Source organism: Protopterus annectens, chromosome 10.part0, assembly GCF_019279795.1.
Source record: "Protopterus annectens isolate FY-2018-M chromosome 10.part0, PAN1.0, whole genome shotgun sequence".
In the NCBI taxonomy this organism is placed as follows: Eukaryota; Metazoa; Chordata; order Ceratodontiformes; family Protopteridae; genus Protopterus; species Protopterus annectens.
The window spans coordinates 1,242,075,505-1,242,102,100 of record NC_056744.1 but is presented as its reverse complement, the minus strand read 5'-3'; the positions used below and the strand labels follow the sequence as shown (position 1 = coordinate 1,242,102,100).

At 42.8% G+C, this 26,596-nt stretch overlaps 1 long non-coding RNA gene across 1 annotated transcript in view; it reads right to left on the bottom strand.

Annotated features, from left to right (window-relative positions):
- LOC122812833 overlaps positions 1 to 23,221 on the bottom strand; it is a 28,121-nt gene extending 4,900 nt beyond the window's left edge. Inside the window, exons 1-2 of the long non-coding RNA XR_006366585.1 lie at positions 23,125 to 23,221; positions 7,205 to 7,287 (exon numbers count right to left, since the gene is read on the bottom strand). This is a non-coding gene — a long non-coding RNA (uncharacterized LOC122812833). The remainder of the gene's footprint in view (positions 1 to 7,204; positions 7,288 to 23,124) is intronic.
- Positions 23,222 to 26,596: the final 3,375 nt, after the last annotated feature.

The following is a 26,596-nucleotide window of genomic DNA, read 5'->3' as shown; positions in this document are numbered from 1 at the left end:
CATGCCTTTTTAGCTACCACCTGCATGAGGGGGTCAAAGGGGGGAGACACCCAGGAGGTGGAAGGACGAGAGCCAAACGCCTCAAGGTACACAGATTCATCCTCCGAAGGGTTGAGGGCTGGCCAATTTCCCCTCTGTTTGAGGATTTCTAGAATGTCTGCAAAAGAGACATCTTCAGAAGGGGAACGGGGGGAACCCTCGGAATCCTCTAAATCTGTGTCAGAGGTGACGGACTCAGGTGAGTCAATGTGTTTCCTCTTACACTTTCTCTTCCGAGGGGGCTCTTCTGCCAAATCAGGAGAGGCCTCGGAAGAGGATGAGATCCCACAGGGGTTCCTGAGGAGCTGGCTCTCTGCGGTCCGGGATGAGGGAGTGAGTCGACTTGACCTGAGGCACCGTAGAGGGAGGGGCGGACGGAGCCGACTGTGGAGTAGAGCCAGGTTCTAACACACTCTGCATGACCTCGAACGCACCCCTGTCAGGCAGAGCCAGAGGTCCCCGCTCCGAGAAGCTGAGAACCTCCCTCGGCACCGACAGTGATGGCTCCGAGGTCGATGTCGGAGCCGAACTCACCAGCCAAGCTCCAAGAGGAAGAGCGGGGTCGGACAAGGGTCCGATGCCACTCACCCCCTCGGAGCCGACGAGGGAAGTCCGGCGCCGAGATTCTTCGAAAGAAGAAATCGGAGCCGACGACGGAGCCGAAGACATCTGTATCGGCTCCGACGCTACCACAGTCTCGGTTCGAATGCCCGCCCGAGCTCAACGGAGTCGGAGGAGGAACATATTGATGGACAGGGGCAGGCATCGACTGATGAGTCGGGCTCTGAAGCATTTGGGCCAGTGCCTCGGACTTAAGAAGTTGACTCACTACCCTCTGAAGGTCATGATCCGACAGCCTCGATGACCTAGAGGAGTGAGATTTATGGCTCCGTTCAGACAGCAGAGGAGATGCTGGAGCCGAATGAACGGAGCCAAGGGATGGTGACCTAGATCTCTTCCTAGATGTCGGCTCCGAAGGTCTGGTCGGAGCCGAAAAGGGAATTTCTAATACCTCGGCTCCAGCCGGAGCCGAGGCAACCACAGAAGCTGTAGACTCATCGGCTCCAGCCGGAGCCGATGCAGACGTAGGTTTAGTAGCCTTAGGTCTCGGCTCAGTAGCTGGAGCCGAGGACCTAGAAGCCTTGGAGGGCTTCCCAGAGACAGAGAGGGAATCCTCAGGCTTAAGTAGACCCCTTAGGATCAATTTGTTCTTTCTTTCCTGCAGGACCCTGGGACTGAAGCCGTGGCATACAGCACAGGAGTCCTGCAGGTGCAAAGGCCCCAGGCAGTAGACACAAGAAGTGTGACCGTCTGTCAGAGACATTTTCTGACAGCACGCATCACACTTCTTGAAGCCTGAGACCTTTGTGTCTTTAGACATCTTAGAACAAGAAAGTGTAACCACACACACTCAGTCAAACACACTGATTACACCTTATCTTATTTTTAAAACTCAAAAATAAAACAACTATCAAAATGTTTTAATTAAGAGAAGCAACACACACACACCACTAGGGAATGGAAGAAAGGCCTGAAGGCCCGAGGGAGAACTTTTAAGTTCTTATGGGGAAGAAACGGGATTTTGTGAAAAAAAGGGTTAGAATTCCACTAAACTAAGGGAAAATGTAGTTAAAATTAAAAATAAAGGGGTTTAAGTATCCTAACTTTACTGAAAGTTTACTTACCAAGAAGCCGGTAGAAAACCAACACCTCGATCGCTGTAGCGGCAAACGAGATCTGAGGTAACTCACGCCTAGCATTGTGGGATATAAGGGGAGCCTCGAGCCGGTGGAACCAACTCTCGAGCTTTTAGAGTGGCCGAGTCGGAGCCGAGGTCGGCTCCGAACCCATCCAGCAAGAATGAAGGCGAGATAGACAACTTAACATCAAGAGTTTGTCTCTCTGCCACTTGTTGGAATGCAGGAACACGAGTTGATACTACAGAGACATGCACTTGGATTGAACAGTAGTTTTAGAAGTTTGAAACACGTGTAGTTAAATGTATATACGACCTATATTTTAACCTTTTCTGAAAATCTTCTAAATATAGCAGGCCTCTCAGCTTAATTTAGAATTTTTAAAAAACCTAGAAAACATTTCACTGTTAACAATTAAAATCCTCGCCATCATCCATGACCGATTCCAAGTTGGAATGATAAGCTCTAGCTTGCTGTTGACTTCATGTGTTCATAGCTTTGGTGACCACATTCAGTCTGTTGGGCCTTAGGGGTGCCAGTGTAGTCATCAGTTCCTTCTTGTAGGTATGGATTGACAGGTTGATTTTAAGGGGGAGGGGGTTTTATCCTGTAGATGTGAGAGTCCTTGCTTTGGGGAAATAAAAGTTTCATTTTTCCTAACTGTAGTACTACAGTTAAGAAGGTTACTGTTTGCCTGTGAAATAAATTCAATGTATTATAGTTTATTGTTAATGTCAAGGCACTGAGATAACTGCATGGTTGTTGCTATCTGCTCTTATAAGAGCTCTTGAGTGAGTTTGAAACACAATTAAATTATCATTTGGGTGTCGCAGTGGTTAGCATTGTCACCTCACAGCAAGAGGTTCTCTGGTTCAATTCTCAGCTGGGGTTTATTCTGTGCAGAGTCTGCATGTCCTCCTTGTATTTGTGTGGGTTTCCTCCAGGTGTTATGGTTTCCTTCCACATTCCAAAAACATGTGTCTGGAGCATTTCTCTCCAGGCTTCCACTGAAAATGGACTCTGTCCCACTTGGACTTTCCTGGTAAATAAATATTAAATAAATAAAAATCATTCAGATAAGGGAATACAGTTATGTGCTGTTTTCTTGTATATGATTATCTCATGTAGCACGTGGATCATTACTAAGTCCTGTCCTTTTCTCAGTCTTTGTAAATATCTACCTTTTTGTTCTACTAACCTGTAGTTCTACTTTATGTCAACAATAGTACCATGAAATACAAAACCAACTTCAAATTGGCCAATATGACCTGCACAAATGGCTCAATTAAAAAAAAAGTCCTACTCAGTCCTTAAAACAAATAAAACTTTGATTTTGGAGTAAAAGAAAGGCTATCAAAATGTTCCATCACTCTCCAGATCAAAGAACAAAACAACCACCCTATAAAAGCTACCACTTCCTTTAGATACCTCAGCATCTGGTCTAAATAAACCCTTAACTTCCAGGCACATACATGTATTGAGAAAACTGAAAAAAAAAGATTTATTAATCTGGGTTGAAAAACGTTCACAATTTCCTTCGCCTCCAGCTTGGGCTTTCATAAGTAAAAGCATCTTATTTCTTAAACTGGAATATGTCTTACCACTATTTACCTCAGCCTCATCTAAAAACATCACAACACTACAAACCATTTCCTATGAAATATGTCCGTTCTTAGCCAACTCTCGTCATCAAGAATGCTAAAGAGAGAGACAACATCTCAGGCTCACTGCTTTTCAAACTATTCCATCAGTACACTCCATTACCACTCACTGCTAGATTCCTCACAAACTCCCCCATGTTGTGACTTCAGGAACCATTCCAACTCAAGCCCAGTACCCAAACCCCAAAAACTAAACTACATTGCTCTGATCACATTTTTCTGTGTGTGTGTGTGTGTGTGTGTGTGTGTGTGTGTGTGAGTGTGTATATATATATATATATATATATATATATATATATATATATATGAGTCTACTTCCGGAGATCGAAATTACACTATTTTGAAATCCAGTAGTAGATGCCCTCTAATGCGAAAGTGCACTTTCGCAAACACCACTTGAGTGAATGGTTACAGACCTTAGGGTTAAGGCTTGGGTTAAGGATAGTGGATAGCTAGTAGGGATATCCACTTTTCTTAACTCAAGCCCTAACCCTAAGGTCCATGACTACCGCACCACAGTGGATGAAATTGTATGTCCTCCACGGTGCAGTAGTCACTGACCTATGTCCTCTACTATGGTGCGTTAGTCACGGACCTTAGGGTTAGGGCTTGGGTTAAGGATAGTGGATACCTAGTAGGGCTATCCACTATCCTTAACCCAAGCTCTAACCCTAAGGTCCGTGACTACTGCACCACAGTGGAGGACATTGCCCATTCGTTCTAGTGGTGTTCGCGAAAGTGCACTTTCGGTGAAGTGCACTTTCGCGTTAGTGGGCATCTACTACTAGAATTCGAAATAGTGTAATTTTGATCTCTGGTAGTAGACCCATATATATATATATATATATATATATATATATATATATATATATATATATATGGTTCCACTTTATAATCTCGAAATACTGAAATCTCGAATTTTTATATCTTGAGACAAGTTGAACGCTTGAAATCCCGAAACCCAAAAAACGCGAAACACAAAATTGCGAGCATAAACACACCATACACCACACAACACATACACCATCCTATCCACATTATAACAAATAAACAAACAAAACACACACAAGCACAGAAACACAAATCAACAAACTTACACTACATATAAGCAAGGGGACAAGCCCCACTGCTCCCCCCATGTGGGGCGCTGTGCTCCCCACCCCCCTACTTATATATACTAACTCTGAGATGGTACCAAACAGAAAAAGCCAGCAAACTCACCGCTAGACACTCTACAGTACCCTCACACACACACACACACACACACATATCACAAATATAAAAACACCACCATTTTCAGCACTTAAACACTCATACTTTTACCTCCCTACCCTAACCCACACATAAAACTTCCAAACACACTCACATATACTAAAACAAATACCTAAAACCCTAAGAAAATACTCACTTACCTTACATACCAGCCAAGTCCACACACTAAATTGTGCATGCTGCATACACTACATCACGCGACAAATACTAGAACACCATAACCATGAATTCGACATTTCTGGATTCGCGGTTATGGAGTTTCATGATTTTAAAAATTCAACGTTATGGTCTTGAGGTACTGAAATTCAAGATTTCAGTATTTTGAGATTATAAAGTGGAACTATATATATATATATATATATATATATATATATATATATATATATATATATACGGGTCTACCTGAGATGGTCGACAGGCCATATGATCGACACTCATTTGGCTAACAGTTCATTTGGTCAACAAGCATTGTATGTGGGGGGCTTCGTCCCCCACACCCCCCAATGTGGGGAGCTGTGCCCCACACCCCCCCAACTATATATATATATATATATATATATATATATATATATATATATATATATATCAACTCCAGGGTCGCACAACATTGGGGAGGGGGGAAAATCTGCTTGTCGACCAAATGAACTGTCGACCAAATGAGTGTCGATCATATGGTCTGTCGACCATCTCAGGTAGACCCATATATATATATATATATATATATATATATATATATATATATATATATATATATATACATATATATATATATATATATATATATGGGTTACCTTCAGTTTACCAAACTTCCACTTCCCTGACACGCAGTTCACTGACACTTCAGATCACTGACATTCACAAAGCCAATGTTTCCTGTGAGGTAAGTAAACACTTGGCCATCCCGACGGAAGGAACTACCCGAAGAAAACTAAACCCTAAAATGTGAGGGGCTATGCCCCCCCTTACTAAATATACCAACTCTGAGAACGCACTATCGTGGGAGTAAGGGGCAAAGTTCAAATAGATGGCCAAACGGTTACTTACTGTGCGGGAAACATTTGCTTTCTGGATGTTGGTGATCTGACGTGTCAGTAAACTGCGTGTCGGGGAAGCGGACATTCGGTAAACTGAAGGTAACCCATATATATATATATATATATATATATATATATATATATATATATATATATATATATATATATATATATATATATATGTACCTATCTATATATATATATATATATATATATGTATTTGCATACACACATATGTTAATAGTATTAATTCTTTAGCTTACTTCATGTGCAGCACCATATTTGCTTACTATAGCAAGTAATATCAACGTGAATAGTACCTTTGCTTAAGCTCAGCTGATTGGTAACTGCCTTCTATTTTTGTACAATCCTGTAAGCAATATTTACTTTGTAAGCAATGCAATGAATATGTATTATGTACATACTTTGACCATGATGTATTTCCTCTATTCTAATTGTATATTTACTGTGTTTCTTCTCTTGTTGTATAACACATTCTAGGTTGAGCCTACAATCAGTCATATTGATCAATATCAAAAGAAAATGTAATAAAAGACCACAAAAAAATAAACATAGATAATAATATTGTATATTTCTATGAAATTATGCTGTGAGATAACTATCTTAAGTTATAAACTAAAACATGGACAGTGAGCAAACCTTTAACCAACTTGTGTCTATTGTAAGAAAGTCCTTCTATACTGCACAGCTTATAAGCAAAGGGATTGTGTCAAGATCTAGGGATAACATTGTCAGCCTTAGTCAGCCTTCACTACACCAACCATTAAATATAATGCCCATTTGGCATATATCTGTTCCAGACATGCAACAACTGCAACACAGGAGCAGCTTATTAAAAGAATACAAGACTGTTTTTGTTTGTTATCCAAATGCCATTATAATTTCTACATCCTGCACTTTACAAATCCCTGCCCATCAATGACTCATTCACTTCATCATTTGCTCTACTTCCTGCACACCCACCCACTCCTGCTTCTTCTATCATTCTGCTGTTCCGGTACTTCCACCAATCAAACAGGAAATGCCCTGATCTGCTTCAGCAACTCTGATTCCACTGTTCCACTATGACTGACATCCAGCTGAACTTTCTGAACTCTTCCTCTGTTCTCACAACAATGAAACCCATCCTCTTAATGAAGAATAGAGACATTCTTGCATTGTCCTGGCTAAATTTCTCATTGTCGGTATAAATACAACACAGATCTCTTATGCAAAAGGGTCATAGTATCAGTGGGACCTATATAGTCAACAAAAGGAAATTAATGGAGGGAAAAGCATGATGCATCTGAAGGAAATGGGCCACACACTATGAAAGTAGGAAAGAAGGAAGGAAGGAAAGATAGAAACAGACTTTGTAAGCTGCCATGTATAATCAACTGTAACTGCAAAGTTGCAGTATATTTCATTCCAACACAGACTAAAGAAACAAGATAATAATATTGGCTCTTCAGTTTCAGACTTAGAATTCAGTGACACTTACCCCTTGATCTAAGATAACCCCCAAAAATCTGATGAGTCAGGGTTGTAGCTTCAGTCTGACGATCAAGCAGAAAACAGTCTTGCCTGTAGTGGGAAATAATAGAAGAGGTAAAGATATGAGATATACACTGTTATATTAATTTCATTAAAAAAATTGTAGGAGCATTAAACAGCCAGTGTTAATTCATTAAAACAGAAATATGTTGGTCTATCATATAATCAAAACATGCTAACATCTAGCATAAGGCTCTATTAGACAAGCACATGTGTCTTAATCATAGGCCCCGAAATAAGAGGTGGGATAAAATGTCTGTCTAGTGTACTAATCCAATAAATACAACTCCAGACAAACGCCAGATACTTTTATAAAACAACAAAGCTTTCGGATTACAAATCCTTCTTCATTGTTAGAATACCTATACTGAATTCTAAAACCTTAAATAGTCAATTAAACAGTCACTTGATAGCCAGCCTATAAACACAAAAATATAAGTTTGCTCAGAACAAAACAGCAAGACGCTGACTAGGGCATCAACAGATATTGTAAACCTTTCAAGTTTTGCCTTATCAACAGACCATGAGACACTGTTACAAAAGGGAATGAAGTTCATTCCTACCTACATGGACACTATCGTTGATGCTTTAACAGACTTAAAAATGTTTGCTAGAAGAATTAATTTGAAGTCAATATTTAAACAAAGTCAGAGTAACAGTCTAAATGTTGTGACTTTCAGCTTTTCCTGGTTAGGGGTCGCCACAGCAGAACTCCAGTCCGCTAATGATTGGCAGTTGATTTTTACGTACCGAGTTGCCAGCCCTGACACACAACCTTCAACGAAGGTACGCCCATTCACGCATGTCTCCATGCAGAAGACGCTCTAACTGAGAGTCGAACCGGACAGCGTCTTACTGTGAGGCGACAATGCTACCGCAGCATCAAGTGTGTTTATACCAACTAGTTATCTTTAGTTACAGCATTTTGTGCACCTGGCTGCAGTTTCAGCTTTATCACTGTCCTGACCTTATTTTCTTGTCTAGTGTACTATGCAGATATTTTAGATTGTGTATACTCTTTTTTTTACTTCTCCTCATTCACAAAGTGTAATGGACCCATCTTAACCTTTCTTGGGCTAAAACAAATCCATGTTTGGAGCTGGTGAAGAGATTGAGGACACTGGTGCAACATCATACTGCTGCTGCAGGGGAGTGTGCCCTAACTCCACAGCCACATTGAAGTGTTTCAAGCTCCACTATGGCTGCCTTTGAGAGGAGCATGGGTGCTTCCATGCATGTGTAACTTTCTTTCCAAGCAGCATACCTTTTGCAGTGCTGAGATCACCAGGCTGTTAATGCAGTAAACCTAGGCTAACTCCCTCCCACCAGGATGGAAGGGACAGCACTGGCCAGTCACTCCTATCCTTCACCTTGGTCCCTCCAGCTCCTATGCCACCAGTCGAATACAGGCCATCTAGGGTACAGTTATGGCTTTATCCCTCTGTGCCATGGGGCAGATTGGGTACACTCTTGGCAAGTCATTAAAAATGTTCAAAATTGGCAAAGGCATATCAATAATTCTTGCATTATATTTTGCTAGTCACTAAAAGCTAAAGTTAAAGTCTACAAACTATGCACACAGCAAGGAAACACATACACACACAAACAGATGCACACTCACACATGCAAGCACTTGACTACATACACACACACACACACACACACACACACACACACACACACACACACACACACACACACATGCACAAACATATCAAAACACCCTAGCCTACCTATAGCAACATCTAAAACCACAGTCTACACTTAGTTCAAAATAAAAAAGTAAAGTAAAATAAAAAATAAGATATGTACCACATCTCCTCATCTCCCATTCACATAAGAGTAAAGAAAGTTGCTTCACACACCATACACACAAATCACACCTACATGATGTATAACACTGCTCACCTAAACCAAAACTCTAGGAAGGAAAATTGTTATAATTACATAAAAAAACTATACAGCTAAAAAATTGTAACATGAATCCCACTACACTGCTAAAATGTATAAAAAAATAACTAACAATAAAAACATTACAAAACAGATGAAAATTTATCTCAAAACTAGTTAATAGCTATCTATTAGACAGTCCATCCGTATACCTTATGGAAATTATCTAAAATTCTATTCAGAAAAACAACCTATGGAATTACTATAGCTCATTCAAATGTATCGGAAGCAGTAATTTAAAAAAAAAAGAACAGGGCCAACAGATAAAAGGAATATGTGGGTGCCTATTTTGTGCAGCAAATGAAATATTATGGGCTGTAGGATGAGAGAATTCCATCTGGAACTCATTTCCTAAACGCAGAGTACAACCTATTTCATTTATTACATACCAAACTCCCATGTAATCAATATTTATTTCACAATATGTACAAGGACAAACAGAAAACAACCAAAGCTTTATAAATTAACGTCCTGTGTTAGTCAACTGCTTTATTTCAATTTACTAGACATTGCAGAATGAATATGTGTTGTAATTTCCAATTTATGACCTTCCCTACCTTGTACATTTAGGAGGGCAAGGTTGAGGTGTGTGTGTGTGTGTGTGTGTGCGTGTGTGTGTGTGTGTGTGTGTGTGTGTGTGTGTGTGTGTGTGTGTGTGTGTGTGTGTGTGTGTGTGTGTGTGTGTGTGTGTGTGTGTGTGTGCGTGTGTGTGTGTGCGTGTGTGTTTGTGTGTGTGTGTTTATTGTGCATATCTTTTCCGAAAGTTGGCTCCATGTACCCAAAAATGTTTTTTTTTCTGTGATCTCTGCATCATGGAGAACAACAGAATATCAGTTTATCTAATTTTTAAATCCTCCTTGACAGAGCAGAATATTAGTGTATGTATATGTATATGTATGGGTCTACTTCAAACACTGAAATCTCATAACATTGAAATTCAAAACACTGAGACCATAACATCGTAAACCCAAAACAACAAAGACTCAAGAGCACTGACTGAAAACTACAACCCAAATGTAAATAACATCCCCTCTACCTATAACAACAATAAACTAACAAACACACTTTTTACTAGGTTTCTGCAGGGGGGCAAGCCCCCCTGCATCCCCCATAAATTAAACATGCCAACTCCAAGATTGCACTATAGTGGAAAAAAGTTAATTTCCTAACTTCACTGTATCCCGATCACCATACAGAATGCAAACATAATGTCTAAATCACTTACCTGTATGGCCTAAAAGCACATACAGATTGGCAAAATAAACACTTTTTCCCCTACTCACTTCTCCCAGAACTTGTCAGAACACTAACTTAACTTTCATGAAAGCAACACATCCATATTTTACATTCTGTATTATGATCATGTTACAGTGGGGTTAGGAAATTAACTTTTTTCCACTGTAGTGCTATGTAGGAGGTTGTATATTTAATTTATGGTGGTGTGTGGGGTGCAGAGACCCCCACATGGGGGGGGGGGGTGAAGTGGGACTTGCCCCCCTGCAGAAATGTAGTAAAAAGTGTGTTTCTTACTTTGGTGTTGTTATAGGTGGAGGGGATGTTATTTATATGTGCATTGTAGTTTTCTATGTTATAATACACTTTCAGTGTTCTGAGTTTTCATTGTTTTGGGTTTTCAGTGTTTTGGGTTTTCAATGTTATGGTCTCAGTGTTTTGAATTTCAATGTTATGATATTTCAGTGTTTTGAAGTAGACCCATACATATACATATACCTGCATATAAAATTCATCTAGTGAAAGATTATGTAAATTTCCAGGACTTAACATGCCAACATGTTCTTTCTGCTCAAGGTTATTAAAACTGCCTAAGGCAGTCAGTAATTGTTAAAGGAAAAATGTACACTGAACACAACTTTTTTATCCCAGATTTCATTTCCCCAGAGCTATAAAAAGGGAATTTGTTTCCTTGGACAACATACCCATTTGGTTCACCTTCTGCTCTTGGGGAAAACAAGGCTGAGAACATATAAGCTGTCATTAAGCGATCAATGTTGACTGCTTATTACATAACTTGTAATCTGTCTAGTTGTCAAAATAGAAGTTATGTTCTTACCATAACGTTCCATGTTAGTTGTCTTCTTCTCACCTTCTTTCTTGCTGGATGGGTTCGGAGCCGACCTCGGCTCCGACTCGGCCACTCTAAAAGCTCGAGAGTTGGTTCCACCGGCTCGAGGCTCCCCTTATATCCCACAATGCTAGGCGTGAATTACCTCAGATCTCGTTTGTGAGCTAGGCCCAGCTAATAATAAAACCAGAAATACTGGAAAAGAGAGTCCACCTCTATAAACAAAAGGGGAAGAGGAAGGTGACCTGAAGTCTGATCCAGGAAAATATGCACAGCCGAGCATATACCTATAGCAAAGAGGTGGTAGAAAGAGAGGTCACAATCAAACTCCTCTAGGTCTGTCCAGGCCAGGGGGAAGGAGGGTGGGGCCTTAAGAAAGAAGGCGAGAAGAAGACAACTAACATGGAACGTTATGGTAAGAACATAACTTCTATATGTTAAGTTGTCTATCTCGCCTTCATTCTTGCTGGATGGGACCGCGTCCCTAGCACCTTGTCCCGGGTGGCCTAACAGAACAGACTCTTGAGAACAGTGGTACCAAAGTTAGCTCTATGCCTAGAAGCTAAATCCAACTTATAATGTGAAATGAAAGTGTGAGGAGTAGCCCAAGTAGCCGCTGCACAAATGGTGTCAATAGGCAGTCTGTCTTGGAAGGCTATACAAGTAGCCAAAGCTCTGGTGGAGTGGGCCTTAGGTTTGTTAGGCAGCTTTTGGTGTCTAATTTCATAAACAATGGAAATCAGAGATGTTAGCCATCTGGATAGTGATACCTTGGAAACAGAAAGTCCCTTTCTGCCTTCTGCATAAGAGACAAACAGCTGGTCAGTTTTTCTGAATTGTTTGGTCCTATCCAAATAGTACCTTAACTGACGAAGAACATCTAGCCAATGCAATTTTTGTTCAGACCTATTAGAATATTCTGGAAAAAACACAGTGAGGTCAATGCTTTGATTTAGGTTAGACGCAGAGGCTACTTTAGGTAAGAAGGACGGGTTGGTTCGTAAGGATACCCTGTCTTTATGGAACAACAGATATGGTGGTCGACAGCTGAGTGCATGAAGTTCTGAAACTCTTCTAGCTGAAGTAATAGCTACCAGAAAGAGAGTCTTCCATGATAGCAATTTTAAGGAACAGGAAGCTGCAGGTTCGAAAGGGGGGAGAATCAAAGAACTGAGAACTAAATTAAGGTCCCAAGGAGGAGGAGGATTTCTTATAGGAGGTCTGAGTAGAAAAACTCCCTTCAAAAGGCTTTGCAAAGCTTGTGGGACATTATGGCAGACTCTGAAATGCCCACATGAAAGTTAGATATAGCTGCCAATTGAACTTTGAGAGTAGAAGGAGATGAACCTGCATGAAAGAGTTCAGCTAGAAAATCAAGAACCATATGGATGGGAGCAGTGAAAGGATCTAAGTCCCTTCCTTGAGCCCAATAGGCAAAACGGTTCCACTTACTAAGATAAATTTTTCGAGTGGAAGATTTATGTGAAGCTATTAAAATATCTCGAACAGTGTGAGATATTTGAGGAAGCCTGGCTAAGGTAGGAACTGGAGGAACCAAGCAGTGAGGTTCAGAGATGTTAGGGAGCGATGTAACTGACCCGACTGATGGATCAAAAGATCTGGAACTAGGTCCAGATGCCAGGGTTGCTCCAACAGAAAATGATGTAGAAAGGGGAACCAAACCTGTCGAGGCCAGTAAGGAGCAATGAGGATCAAAGAGGCCTTCTGAGCGATAGCTTTCTGTATCACTTGAGAGATTAGTGGGAAGGGAGGAAATGCATACAGAAGTCCCCGGGGCCAAACTTGGACTAGAGCGTCTCTGCTGGGCTGGCCTGGTAACGGGAATAGGGTGAAATAATCTCTGCACTTGCTGTTTTGGGGAGTAGCAAAAAGGTCGCAGCAAGGCTGACCCCACTTGAGAAAAATTTTTCTCACAATAGAATCTTTCAGAGACCACTCGTGAGGCATGAGGATAGCTCTGCTCAACTTGTCCGCGATTTGATTGGACTTCCCGGGGATGTGCGTTGCTATCAGAAACCGCTGAGAAGAAATCGCCCATTGCCACAGTCTGAGTGCTTCTCGACATAGGGGATAGGACCTGGTTCCGCCTTGTTTGTTGATATACCACACTACAGACATATTGTCCGTCTGGATTGCTATCGTTCCCAAGGGAAGAGAGTCTTGAAGGGCTTGCAATGCTAAAAGCACTGCTCTCATCTCTAGAACATTTATATGCAAGTGGCATTCGTCTGGTTGCCATATGCCCTGGACAGTTCTGCCCTGATAATGCCCCCCCCACCCGATCAGGGAGGCGTCCGTTGTCAGAGTAGCAACCGGAGGGGAAGGAACAAAGGGTCTTCCCAAGAAGAGCTGAGGGGAAGACATCCACCACAGAAGATGATTCTTGCATGTTTGCGTAATCATAATGGTGTGGGACATCGGAAGTTGCTGGTATGACCATTGTGTGAAGAGCATCCATTGAAGGATTCTCATGTGGAATCTGGCTAATGGAAGTAGAGGGATAGCAGCCGCCATAATCCCCAATACTTTCAGAACTAATCTGGCTTTGACTCTGTTGCTGTTGAAGAGAAGAGAGACCATTTTGCGTATGTCTGTTAATCTCTGATCTGTTAGTCTCGCAGACATGTTGACTGTGTCTAGATTTGCGCCTATGAAGGTAATAGCACAACAAGGCGACAAAACAGACTTTTCGCAATTTATTGAGATGCCTAACTTTGACAAATGCAAAGGTGTAGTCTCTGGCCATTAGAAGAAGATGCTTGGTGGGAGCTGTGAGGAGCCAGTCGTCCAAATATGGAAACACCTGGAAACCACTGCCATGCATTAGTGGTGAGTCCAAAGGGCAGGGCTCTGAATTGAAAATGACTGGTTCCCAGCCTGAAGCGGAGGAATCTTCTGGAGCATCTGTTCATTTTATATGATAATCCTGAAGGTCTATAGAGCACATCCAGTTTTCCTTTCCCAACAGGGGAAGGATGGACTGTAGCGTGTCCATCCGATATCTTGTTTTCTTGACAGACTTGTTCAAGATACTGAGATCCAAAATTGGTCTTCAGTCCCCTGTTTTCTTTGGAACTAAAAAGAACCTGGAGTAGATTCCGGATCCTTGCTGGTCTGCTGGAACTGGCTGAATTGTTTTGCAAGCAGCTTTGAAATTTCCAAAGCTGCAAGATCCCTTTGAGCGGGTGGAACATCTGGAAGGGATTTTTTTGATTGGTTTGGAATGCTAAGGGAATGGAATAGCCTTCGAAATGATGGACTGTACCCACTTGTCTTGAGTCAGGGATAGCCAGGCTTCTGGGTACAGTGACAATCTTCCCCCGTCTGCCTCCGAAGGTGGACAGTCGGGCAACACCTCAGGGATGCTGGAAGGGCTTATCGGAAAAGGTTTCTCGATTGCCCTGGTTCCGGACCCTCTGCCTCTGGGGTGACGTCTACCATTATTGTTCCCTCCTCTGCCTCTGTTTGCGGAACCACATTTTTCCACTGTTCTGGCCTTTGGTGTAAGGTCTAGAAGGAGTATAAAACGGACTACGGCAGACAGAGTTTTGCCATCCTCTCGCACCTAGTCAAGGTTTGAGGACCAAATAGAGATGATCCATCAAACGGGAATTAGTGAAAGACGTTTTAAAGGGGTCGAAATTACATAGTCGCATCCAGGCAAGTCTGATCCAGGAAAATATGCACAGCCAAGCATATACCTATAGCAAAGAGGTGGTAGAAAGAGAGGTCACAATCAAACTCCTCTAGGTCTGTCCAGGCCAGGGGAAGGAGGGTGCCTTAAGAAAGAAGCGAGAAGAAGACAACTAACATGGAACGTTATGGTAAGAACATAACTTCTATATGTTAAGTTGTCTATCTCGCCTTCATTCTTGCTGGATGGGACCGTGTCCCTAGCACCTTGTCCCGGGTGGCCTAACGGAACAGACTCTTGAGAACAGTGGTACCAAAGTTAGCTCTATGCCTAGAAGCTAAATCCAACTTATAATGTGAAATGAAAGTGTGAGGAGTAGCCCAAGTAGCCGCTGCACAAATGGTGTCAATAGGCAGTCTGTCTTGGAAGGCTATAGAAGTAGCCAAAGCTCTGGTGGAGTGGGCCTTAGGTTTGTTAGGCAGCTTTTGGTGTCTAATTTCATAAACAATGGAAATCAGAGATGTTAGCCATCTGGATAGTGATACCTTGGAAACAGAAAGTCCCTTTCTGCCTTCTGCATAAGAGACAAACAGCTGGTCAGTTTTTCTGAATTGTTTGGTCCTATCCAAATAGTACCTTAACTGACGATGAACATCTAGCCAATGCAATTTTTGTTCAGACCTATTAGAATATTCTGGAAAAAACACAGTGAGGTCAATGCTTTGATTTAGGTTAGACGCAGAGGCTACTTTAGGTAAGAAGGACGGGTTGGTTCGTAAGGATACCCTGTCTTTATGGAACAACAGATATGGTGGTCGACAGCTGAGTGCATGAAGTTCTGAAACTCTTCTAGCTGAAGTAATAGCTACCAGATAGAGAGTCTTCCATGATAGCAATTTTAAGGAACAGGAAGCTGCAGGTTCGAAAGGGGGGAGAATCAAAGAACTGAGAACTAAATTAAGGTCCCAAGGAGGAGGAGGATTTCTTATAGGAGGTCTGAGTAGAAAAACTCCCTTCAAAAAGGCTTTGCAAAGCTTGTGGGACATTATGGCAGACTCTGAAATGCCCACATGAAAGTTAGATATAGCTGCCAATTGAACTTTGAGAGTAGAAGGAGATGAACCTGCATGAAAGAGTTCAGCTAGAAAATCAAGAACCATATGGATGGGAGCAGTGAAAGGATCTAAGTCCCTTCCTTGAGCCCAATAGGCAAAACGTTTCCACTTACTAAGATAAATTTTTCGAGTGGAAGATTTATGTGAAGCTATTAAAATATCTCGAACAGTGTGAGATATTTGAGGAAGCCTGGCTAAGGTAGGAACTGGAGGAACCAAGCAGTGAGGTTCAGAGATGTTAGGGAGCGATGTAACTGACCCGACTGATGGATCAAAAGATCTGGAACTAGGTCCAGATGCCAGGGTTGCTCCAACAGAAAATGATGTAGAAAGGGGAACCAAACCTGTCGAGGCCAGTAAGGAGCAATGAGGATCAAAGAGGCCTTCTGAGCGATAGCTTTCTGTATCACTTGAGAGATTAGTGGGAAGGGAGGAAATGCATACAGAAGTCCCCGGGGCCAAACTTGGACTAGAGCGTCTCTGCTGGGCTGGCCTGGTAACGGGAATAGGGTGAAATAATCTCTGCACTTGCTGTTTTGGGGAGTAGCAAAAAGGTCGCAGCAAGGCTGACCCCACTTGAGAAAAATTTTTCTCACAATAGAATCTTTCAGAGACCACTCGTGAGGCATGAGGATAGCTCTGCTCAACTTGTCCGCGATTTGATTGGACTTCCCGGGGATGTGCGTTGCTATCAGAAACCGCTGAGAAGAAATCGCCCATTGCCACAGTCTGAGTGCTTCTCGACATAGGGGATAGGACCTGGTTCCGCCTTGTTTGTTGATATACCACACTACAGACATATTGTCCGTCTGGATTGCTATCGTTCCCAAGGGAAGAGAGTCTTGAAGGGCTTGCAATGCTAAAAGCACTGCTCTCATCTCTAGAACATTTATATGCAAGTGGCATTCGTCTGGTTGCCATATGCCCTGGACAGTTCTGCCCTGATAATGCCCCCCCCACCCGATCAGGGAGGCGTCCGTTGTCAGAGTAGCAACCGGAGTTGAAGTAACAAAGGGTCTTCCCAAGAAGAGCTGAGGGGAAGACATCCACCACAGAAGATGATTCTTGCATGTTTGCGTAATCATAATGGTGTGGGACATCGGAAGTTGCTGGTATGACCATTGTGTGAAGAGCATCCATTGAAGGATTCTCATGTGGAATCTGGCTAATGGAAGTAGAGGGATAGCAGCCGCCATAATCCCCAATACTTTCAGAACTAATCTGGCTTTGACTCTGTTGCTGTTGAAGAGAAGAGAGACCATTTTGCGTATGTCTGTTAATCTCTGATCTGTTAGTCTCGCAGACATGTTGACTGTGTCTAGATTTGCGCCTATGAAGGTAATAGCACGACAAGGCGACAAAACAGACTTTTCGCAATTTATTGAGATGCCTAACTTTTGACAAATGTGAAAGGTGTAGTCTCTGGCCATTAGAAGAAGATGCTTGGTGGGAGCTGTGAGGAGCCAGTCGTCCAAATATGGAAACACCTGGAATCCTTGACGTCTCAGGTGAGAAGCTACCACTGCCATGCATTTGGTAAACACCCGGGGGGCAGTGGTGAGTCCAAAGGGCAGGGCTCTGAATTGAAAATGACTGGTTCCCAGCCTGAAGCGGAGGAATCTTCTGGAGCATCTGTTCATTTTTATATGATAGTACGCATCCTGAAGGTCTATAGAGCACATCCAGTTTTCCTTTCCCAACAGGGGAAGGATGGACTGTAGCGTGACCATCCGAAATCTTGTTTTCTTGACAGACTTGTTCAAGATACTGAGATCCAAAATTGGTCTCCAGTCCCCTGTTTTCTTTGGAACTAAAAAGAACCTGGAGTAGATTCCGGATCCTTGCTGGTCTGCTGGAACTGGCTGAATTGCTCTTTTTGCAAGCAGCTTTGAAATTTCCAAAGCTGCAAGATCCCTTTGAGCGGGTGGAACATCTGGAAGGGATTTTTTTGATTGGTTTGGAATGCGAACGAAGGGAATGGAATAGCCTTCGGAAATGATGGACTGTACCCACTTGTCTTGAGTCAGGGATAGCCAGGCTTCTGGGTACAGTGACAATCTTCCCCCGACTGCCTCCGAAGGTGGACAGTCGGGCAACACCTCAGGGATGCTGGAAGGGCTTATCGGAAAAGGTTTCTCGATTGCCCTGGTTCTGCGGACCCCCTCTGCCTCTGGGGTGACGTCTACCATTATTGTTCCCTCCTCTGCCTCTGTTTGCGGAACCACATTTTTCCACTTTTCTGGCCTTTGGGGTAAGGTCTAGAAGGAGTATAAAAACGGACTCCGACGGCAGACAGAGTTTTGCCATCCGTCTCGCACCTAGTCAAGGTTTCTTTCACTTGAGGACCAAATAGAGATGATCCATCAAACGGGGAATTAGTGAAAGACGTTTTAAAGGGGTCCGCAAAATTACATAGTCGCATCCAGGCATGCCGGCGTAAGGCGACACCTGTCCCTGCGGCTCTGCTCGCTCCATCAGCCGCATATGAAAGGAGGCGCATGGAGGAGTTAGCTATAGAATTCAGGGTGGCCAGCTGGGCGTTCATCTTGTCCTGAAAACCCGCAGCTGTAGGATCCTTCAACATCTCACTCGCTTCCTTGATTAAGTCTCTCTGGAGACGAGTGAAATGGCATAGGTAGTTCAGCGAACGCATTGCAAAGGTCGCTGAGGAAAACATCCGCTTCCCGTACCTGTCCATAGACCTAGATTCCTTGTTAGGGGGATGGACAGGCACTGAAGGATCAGCTAGTTCCTTCTTGGTGGCAGCAGCTACCACCATAGCATCCACTGTAACTCCTTTTGTCAGAAATTGTTTATCAGTTGGTGCTGTTATAAACTTTGAGGGTCTCCTGGGGGTCGGGTCCACTGAGTCAGGAGCCGTCCAGGCCTTCTTTGCTACCACCTGCATGAGGGGGTCAAAGGGGGGGACACCCAGGAGGTGGAAGGGCGAGAGCCAAACGCCTCAAGATACACAGATTCATCCTCCGAAGGGTTAAGGGCTGGCCAATTTCCCCTCTGTTTAAGGATCTCTAGAATGTCTGCAAAGGAGACATCTTCAGAAGGGGAACGGGGGGAACCCTCGGAATCCTCTAAATCTGTGTCAGAGGTGACAGACTCAGGTGAGTCTATGTGTTTCCTCTTACACTTTCTCTTCCTAGGGGGCTCTCCTGCCAATTCAGGAGAGGCCTCGGAAGAGGATGAGATCCCCACAGGGGATTCTTGAGGAGCTCGCTCTCTGCGGTCTGGGATGAGGGAGTGAGTAGACATAACCTGAGGCACCGAAGAGGGAGGGACGGACGGAGCCGACTGTGGAGTCGAACCAGGTTCCAACACACTCCGCATGACCTCGAACGCACCCCTGTCAGGCAGAGCCAGAGGTTCCCGCTCCAAAAAGCTGAGAACCTCCCACGGCACCGACAGTGATGGTTCCGAGGCCGATGGAGCCGAACTCACCAGCGCCGAAGCACCGAGAGGGACAGCGGGGTCGGACAAGGGTCCGATGCCACTCACCCCCTCGGAGCCGACGAGGGAAGTCCGGCACCGAGATTCTTCAAAGGAAGAAATCGGAGCCGACGACGGAACCAAAGACAATTGTATCGGCTCCGACGCTACCACAGTCTCGGTTCCGAGACGCCCCGGCTCCGAGCTCAAAGGAGTCGGAGGAGGAATATTTTGAGGAATAGGTTGAAGCATCGACTGATGAGTCGGGCTCTGAAGCATTTGGGCCAGTGCCTCGGACTTTAGAAGTCGACTCACTACCCTCTGAAGATCATGATCCGAAAGCCTCGATGATCTAGAGGAGTGAGATCTATGGCTCCGTTCAGACAGCAAGGGAGGAGCTGGAGCCGAATGAACGGAGCCAAGGGACGGTGACCTAGACCTCTTTCTAGATGTCGGCTCCGATGGTCTGATCGGAGCCGACACAGGAATTTCCAACGCCTCGACTCCAGCCGGAGGCGAGGAAACCACAGAAGCTGCAGTCTGAGACTCATCGGCTCCAGCCGGAGCCGATGTAGCAGGAGGTTTCGAAGCCTTAGGCCTCGACTCAGAAGCTGGAGTCGAGGACCTAGAAGCCTTAGAGGGTTTGCCCGATGTACCAGTAAGGGAACCCTCAGGCTTAAGCAAACCTCTTAAAATGAGCTTATTTTTTCTTTCCTGCAGGACTCTGGGGCTGAAGCCATGGCATACAGCACAAGAGTCCTGCAGGTGTAAAGGTCCCAGGCAGTAAACACAAGAAGTGTGACCGTCTGTCAGAGACATTTTCTGACAGCACGAGTCACACTTCTTGAAGCCTGAGACCTTTGAATCCTTGGACATTTTCAAGGAACCGAAAGTGTAACCACCACACAAAACACACACACACCGATTACACTATCAGAAGTAAGATTAAACTAAATTAAAACTAATGAACTTAGTTAGTTTAGGTCTTATATATAAACATATAAATCCCTACAAAAAAGCACATACACACCACTATTAGGGATGGAAGGGCCCGAAGGCCTAAGGAAAGAACTTATAAGTTCTTGAGGGAAAAGGGATGGATAAGGGTAGAAAGGATAAAAATCCAGTACACTAAGGGAATAAAGAGAAAACTAAGTTAAAAAAGGGGGTTTAAATAGCTATTAGACTGATCTAATGAACTGACCTGAAGCCGGTAGAAAAACAACACCTCGATCGCTGTAGCGGCAAACGAGATCTGAGGTAATTCACGCCTAGCATTGTGGGATATAAGGGGAGCCTCGAGCCGGTGGAACCAACTCTCGAGCTTTTAGAGTGGCCGAGTCAGAGCCGAGGTCGGCTCCGAACCCATCCAGCAAGAATGAAGGCGAGATAGACAACTTAACATCTTCTATTTTTGTTTTAAGGATAGCTAACTACTTTAAAAACTAAAATAAAAGTTTTACAGTTAGTTTGCAACTGATCAAGATTACAACTGAATATTATTTTAAAGTTAGTTCCTCTTTTTTTCATTGTTTGTCAGTCTTCAACAATATAACTTCCAGAAAGGATGACAGATGGCATTTTCTATGGTCAAATACTTAATGGCAAAGGGGAGCAATTTATACAGCAACTTTTCTCAAGTGCTCTGTGACCTTAGACTTAATATGTATATAGACCGCAGCAGGTGTGAAGGGTAAAGGGAGGTTTCCCTTTTACAAAAATTGTTTTGTTTTGTTATGTGTTGATATGGTTTCACATCATCCTTGAGTGTTTAGTGTTATTTTATAATTTGTTTTACCATATACTAATCTAAATGACGCTGTCATACTGACATGAATTCATTTATTCAGCTAAAAGTTCTTTTCATTACCACACATTGTCTGTTTTTACATTACGACATCTTTGCTAGCTGTTCTCCTTCAGGTTGTTCTGCCCGTTCACTTATAAGAGGAGCACTTAAAAAGAATGCTTTATTAAAAAATCTCTACAAGGAATATATATGCACAATTTTTATCTCTAACTCCCTTTGATTTATACTTATATTCTAAACACTTACATGGACCTTTTTCCAAAAGCTATAGAACGATTATTTATTTATTTATTTATTTATTTTTGTATGAAAGTAAACACTCCCTTACTATTCATTTCAGTCCAGGCATTTTGACAGTCAAAACTTACAAAAACTGCCCTATTTTCTTGGCCTAATCTGTTCCCTTAATTGTGGCAAGAAAGTTGTTTTGTCTCTGTAAAAGGGGAAGATACTATACTGTTTGATGCAGCAAAAACAGGAGTAAGCCTGTATTCCTAGAAAATGGATAAGCTTATAGCTCCTGGAAAATAGAAATAAGGCAAGGCCACAACCACCAAGTTATACTGGCTTTTTTTTCTGGGTCAGAAATTTTAATTGCCAAAGGCAGTTAAAGTAAAGGCTCTAGGGACGCAGATTCCTTTAAAAGTGCTACAAATATTTCATGCAAATTAAACAAGATGTGCACTGAGGAAAATGAACAAGACAGAACTGCCACCAAAATGGAAACCCATTTACGTCTTACTTTATTTGTATGTGACAATATAATGATCACTTCACAAGGTGAAAATATTGTGCTGTAGGACGGGTGAAGCAAATAGAGCATCTGCTTTGTGTATCAACCTATAGGGGTGCCAAAGGTTTGACAGCTCAGAAGTTGCCACTAAGGGATCACAGTTATTAGTTAGATTGTATGCAAACTGTCTAACTGCAATGACAAAGAGCAACAAAAAAGATGATCCTGCATATTTGCAGTACACAGTTACTGCTGTATTTTATATCTGTATAAACAAAGATGCAGATGTTAAGCAGTTTTTAAGGTGGATGTGAGGTATGAGGCTGAAGTAGACTGCTCATTTTTGCAGTTATTTGCTGAGGGGTAGATTTGAAATAAATGAGTATGATACATTTTGTCATGTGGGTTCCCTCCAGGTGCTCCGGTTTCCTCCTACATCACAAAGACATGCTGTAGGGGGATTGGACACTGTAAATTGGCCCTAGGCATGAGTGTGTGCATGTGTGTGCCTTCCATGAAAGGTTGGGCACTGGCCTGGCAACTCGACACCGTAAAACTCTACTGCCTGTCATGAGCAGACAGATGATCTGCTGTGGCGACCCCTAACCGGGAAAAGCCGAAAGAAGAAGAAGAAGACAATAAAAGAGGGCTGCTCTTAGCTCAGAACTGTTCAAAAGTTGCACTGATCTGCATGTCACTGTAGCTACTGAACTACTGATGAGAAATACCAGACTTTACCAAATCACTTCAGTGAGAGCTAAAATATATTCATTGTATAATTGTGGATGTTACTGGATACCTTTAATTACTGCATGACATAGCAGCAATGCCTTTGAGACTGTTATTGGAGTATATTTCTGTGCACTTATTTGTGGTAAAAAAAATTACACATTTTGGTGAAACCATTTGAACAGTCTGGTCCTTTACAGTCTTCATGACATGTTTCCTAATCAATGCATCTATTAATAAGAGTTCTAACAGTATGTCAGCCATGCTGCCTGCTATATTAATGTGTTTACATTTTTGTAAATCTTTTACAGAAAAAAATCATTTATCAAAAAAAAAAAGTTCAGTACATACTCTGTGAGGCCATCCAAGTAAGCACGTTGCATGGCTTTGATGGTGCAGGAGAAAAACTCATAGGCATCCTCCTTGCGACTAACTGAGAAATGACTTGCAATTTCTGCAAAGCAAAAAAGAAATACATTAATCTCCCAAACAGTAATGTGTGTAGCAGCTCAAAGAACATCTGTATGGATCATGTACAAATTTATGTACATTCTGTCAAGATGTTAATCTATTAAGCACGAAATATACACATTATCCCCTTATTCTTTCTCTGTCACTGTACTGTAGTAATGAGACTTTTGGGATACTCCTGTTAGGAGGGGTAAAGGGCTATCTTCCCCAATTCAAGCCATAATTCTTTGTTAAGAAGCAAGACCTATATCCACCCATATTCCCTTCCTTCTGAGAATGGGGCTTCCAAATTAATGCAAGTTGAACAGGAGACTTCATTTGTCTTCCATGTGTACTGCTCCTTGTGTGCTTGTATTGACCAGATAAGCACACTAAACAAGATTATGGCCATTTCTGAGAATGAGACATAAGTCAGAATACAAAAAGCACCTCTTAAGAAGTGTGGACTAAAAGGAGGCCACTATAAACAAAATCTCTGGGGAATTTCTGTTGCATTTATTACTGCTGATATAGCCTGTCTAAATTGTTAACTGTTATTCTAAGCTCTTAGTTTTGGTTTAAACACTTGGGCTTTAGACCCATCCCTTAGCCCTCCCTGGCCTTTCTCCCTCAGATTCTGAGAAATATGGATGGACAATTTCCTACAATTTCTCCTGCCAGTCTGGTTGATATGGGCATCCTGAAACAATGTAGCAACTGCCTCATGCACACGGACAACTATCTACCACTACCACCTGGGTACACAATTTGTGAGAGATGCATTCACATTAGGAACCTACAGCCCATGCTCTCTCCCCCTCAAGCCAGTATATCTGGCACCGAAAAGGTTGTCAACACAATCACTACACCTCAAACACTACCCACACCTACACAACACACACCCACATATGCGGAGGTACTCCACTTAAACATACCCAAACAAAGGAGACCTCTGAGGCAAAAACACACAAGCTCCACAGCCCTCCATATCACATACCATGCATAGTCCACACACACATGTATCTTACAGCCACTAAGGCTTCACCTAATAAACCCAACATATTAGTCATAGGAGACTCCATTGTGAGACATACAGATGTGCTTCTCACCAGACTGGATAAGGAGAAAGTCAAGGTTAGTTTTCTGTCAGGTATCAGAATCCGCCATATCACATAAGCACTCAAGTCTCTCAACAACAAGTACTATTATGACTCTGTCATAGTCCATGATGGCGTGAATGACTTGAGACGTACCTCTCTGGACTATATGAAGAGACATGACTGAGCTTGTTGATTATGTGTCCCAGGCAGGTATGTCCCTAGCCTTAAGCAGCATTCTGCCATCACTCAGAATGATGCCTCAGTACAAACAGAAAATGATTGACTTTAACAGTTGGCTTAGTTTCTGGTGTCATTCCAGGGGGATCCAGTACCTGACAGTCTGGGAAGATATGATCGACAAACCACAATGCTTTGCCAGAGATGGCCTGCATCTGTCTCACCTGGGCTTCAGCCTTCTGGCAAGGGCTCTTGCCTCCCCCATAGTGCCTTTTTTAGGAAAAGTCCTGAGGTTGATAAAACCAACATAAAAATTTCTACAAAATGGTTAAATTAAAGGTTATGCTGGTAAATGCTAGGAGTCTAAACATGAAACTGCATTCATTGCAAGCATTCTTAACCCTGGAAAATGCTGACATCTGTGCAGTCACAGAAACCTGGTTCAAAGCTGTGGAGAGCATCCCAGCCTTACCTGGTTATTCATCCTATCATACATTCAGACCCCAGACTGTGGGCAGTAAAGCCAAAGGAGGTGGAATTTCAATATACGTTAAAGACATACACACCTCCAGACTGGTCAAACAGTATGACGCACAGGAGACACTCCAGGTGCATTTAACCATTGACAAGACACCTATTCAAATCATAGCTAGCTACCGGCCCCTAAATCTAACTCAAGATGCCCAATCCGCCTATTTGGACCTGTTCAAATCTATCAAGATTCAACCCTTTATCCTGATCCTGGGTGACTTTAACTTCCCAAACATAGATTGGAAGAACTACTCATGCCAGAACAGAAATGCCCAGAGATTCCTCAATTTTGTTAATGCAAATGCCTTGGAACAGCTAGTCGATACCCCCACAAGAGGTGATAATATGGACTTGGTATTAACCAACATGAGTAACCACTGCAGCATCCCTATAGTATCATCTTCCCTGGTAATATCTGACCATAAAGCTGCCACTTTCGAAGTCACCATCTCCCCCAACCCGCCTCTAGCTAGGATCAGGTATAAAAACTTCTTCAAAGCTGATTACAGCCTCCAGAGGGATGGTATAAATAGCTTCACAACCCCTTCCCCCTCTGTAGGAACTGGCACCAATACCCAAAACTACACCAAAGCAATATGTGAGCATTTATATAGATACATGGAATCAGGAATACTCGACAGGACTAAATCATCCTCCACAAGGAAAAGTAAATGTGTCTGGTGGACACCTGCAATAAATAAACTCTACAACAGAAAAAATTGCTGTCCAAGACCAAGAAGGGGCAGGTGCCCAATAGGAAGCAATGTCTCCTTAGCCTGAAGAAGCAAATAAGAGCACTAGTGAAATCCTGAAAAGCAAACTTCAAGTCCAAATTGGCCACAGCTACTAGAGATAATCATAAGGCCTTCTTCACATATGTCTGCAATCTCAAAGGAAGCACCCAGCTCTGTTCAGAACTGGTGGTCAAGGACACCACATATACAAATGCCATAGATTTAGACTGGGTGACAGATTCAGTGAAAACTTCACCCCCTCTGTCCCCTCCATCAGTAAATCAGAACATCCCCGGTACCGCCCCTTTCCCCTTATATCTCTAACTGGTCATCACTGCTCTTTCAAAGACAAAAAATACAGCCTCCATGGGACCCGACAACATACCAGGCTGCATCCTACGTGAAGTCAGGCAGGAACTTGCAGCACCATTAGCTGCCCTATTCAACCAAAGCCTGAGAACCTGCTTCATCCCAGATGAGTGGAGAACAGCCACTGTCATACCTTTACACAAAGGTGGAGCATCCACCAATCTGGGAAATTATAGACCCATCAGCCTAACTAGCCTGATCTGCAAGGCCATGGAATGGATTATCATGGGCCTCATTAACAAGGACATTGGCAACACCCAAACCCTTGATCCCACACAGTTTGGCTTCATCAATGGGAGGTAATGTCTGCTAAATTTGGTTGACTTCTTTGAGACAGTCACCAAAGCCATGGACGAAGGGAAGACAGTGCACACTGCCTACCTTGACCTGGTCAAAGCCTTTGACACTGTTTCCCACTTGGGCATAATAGATAAACTCTCTCAACTAGGCATCGATCCATAT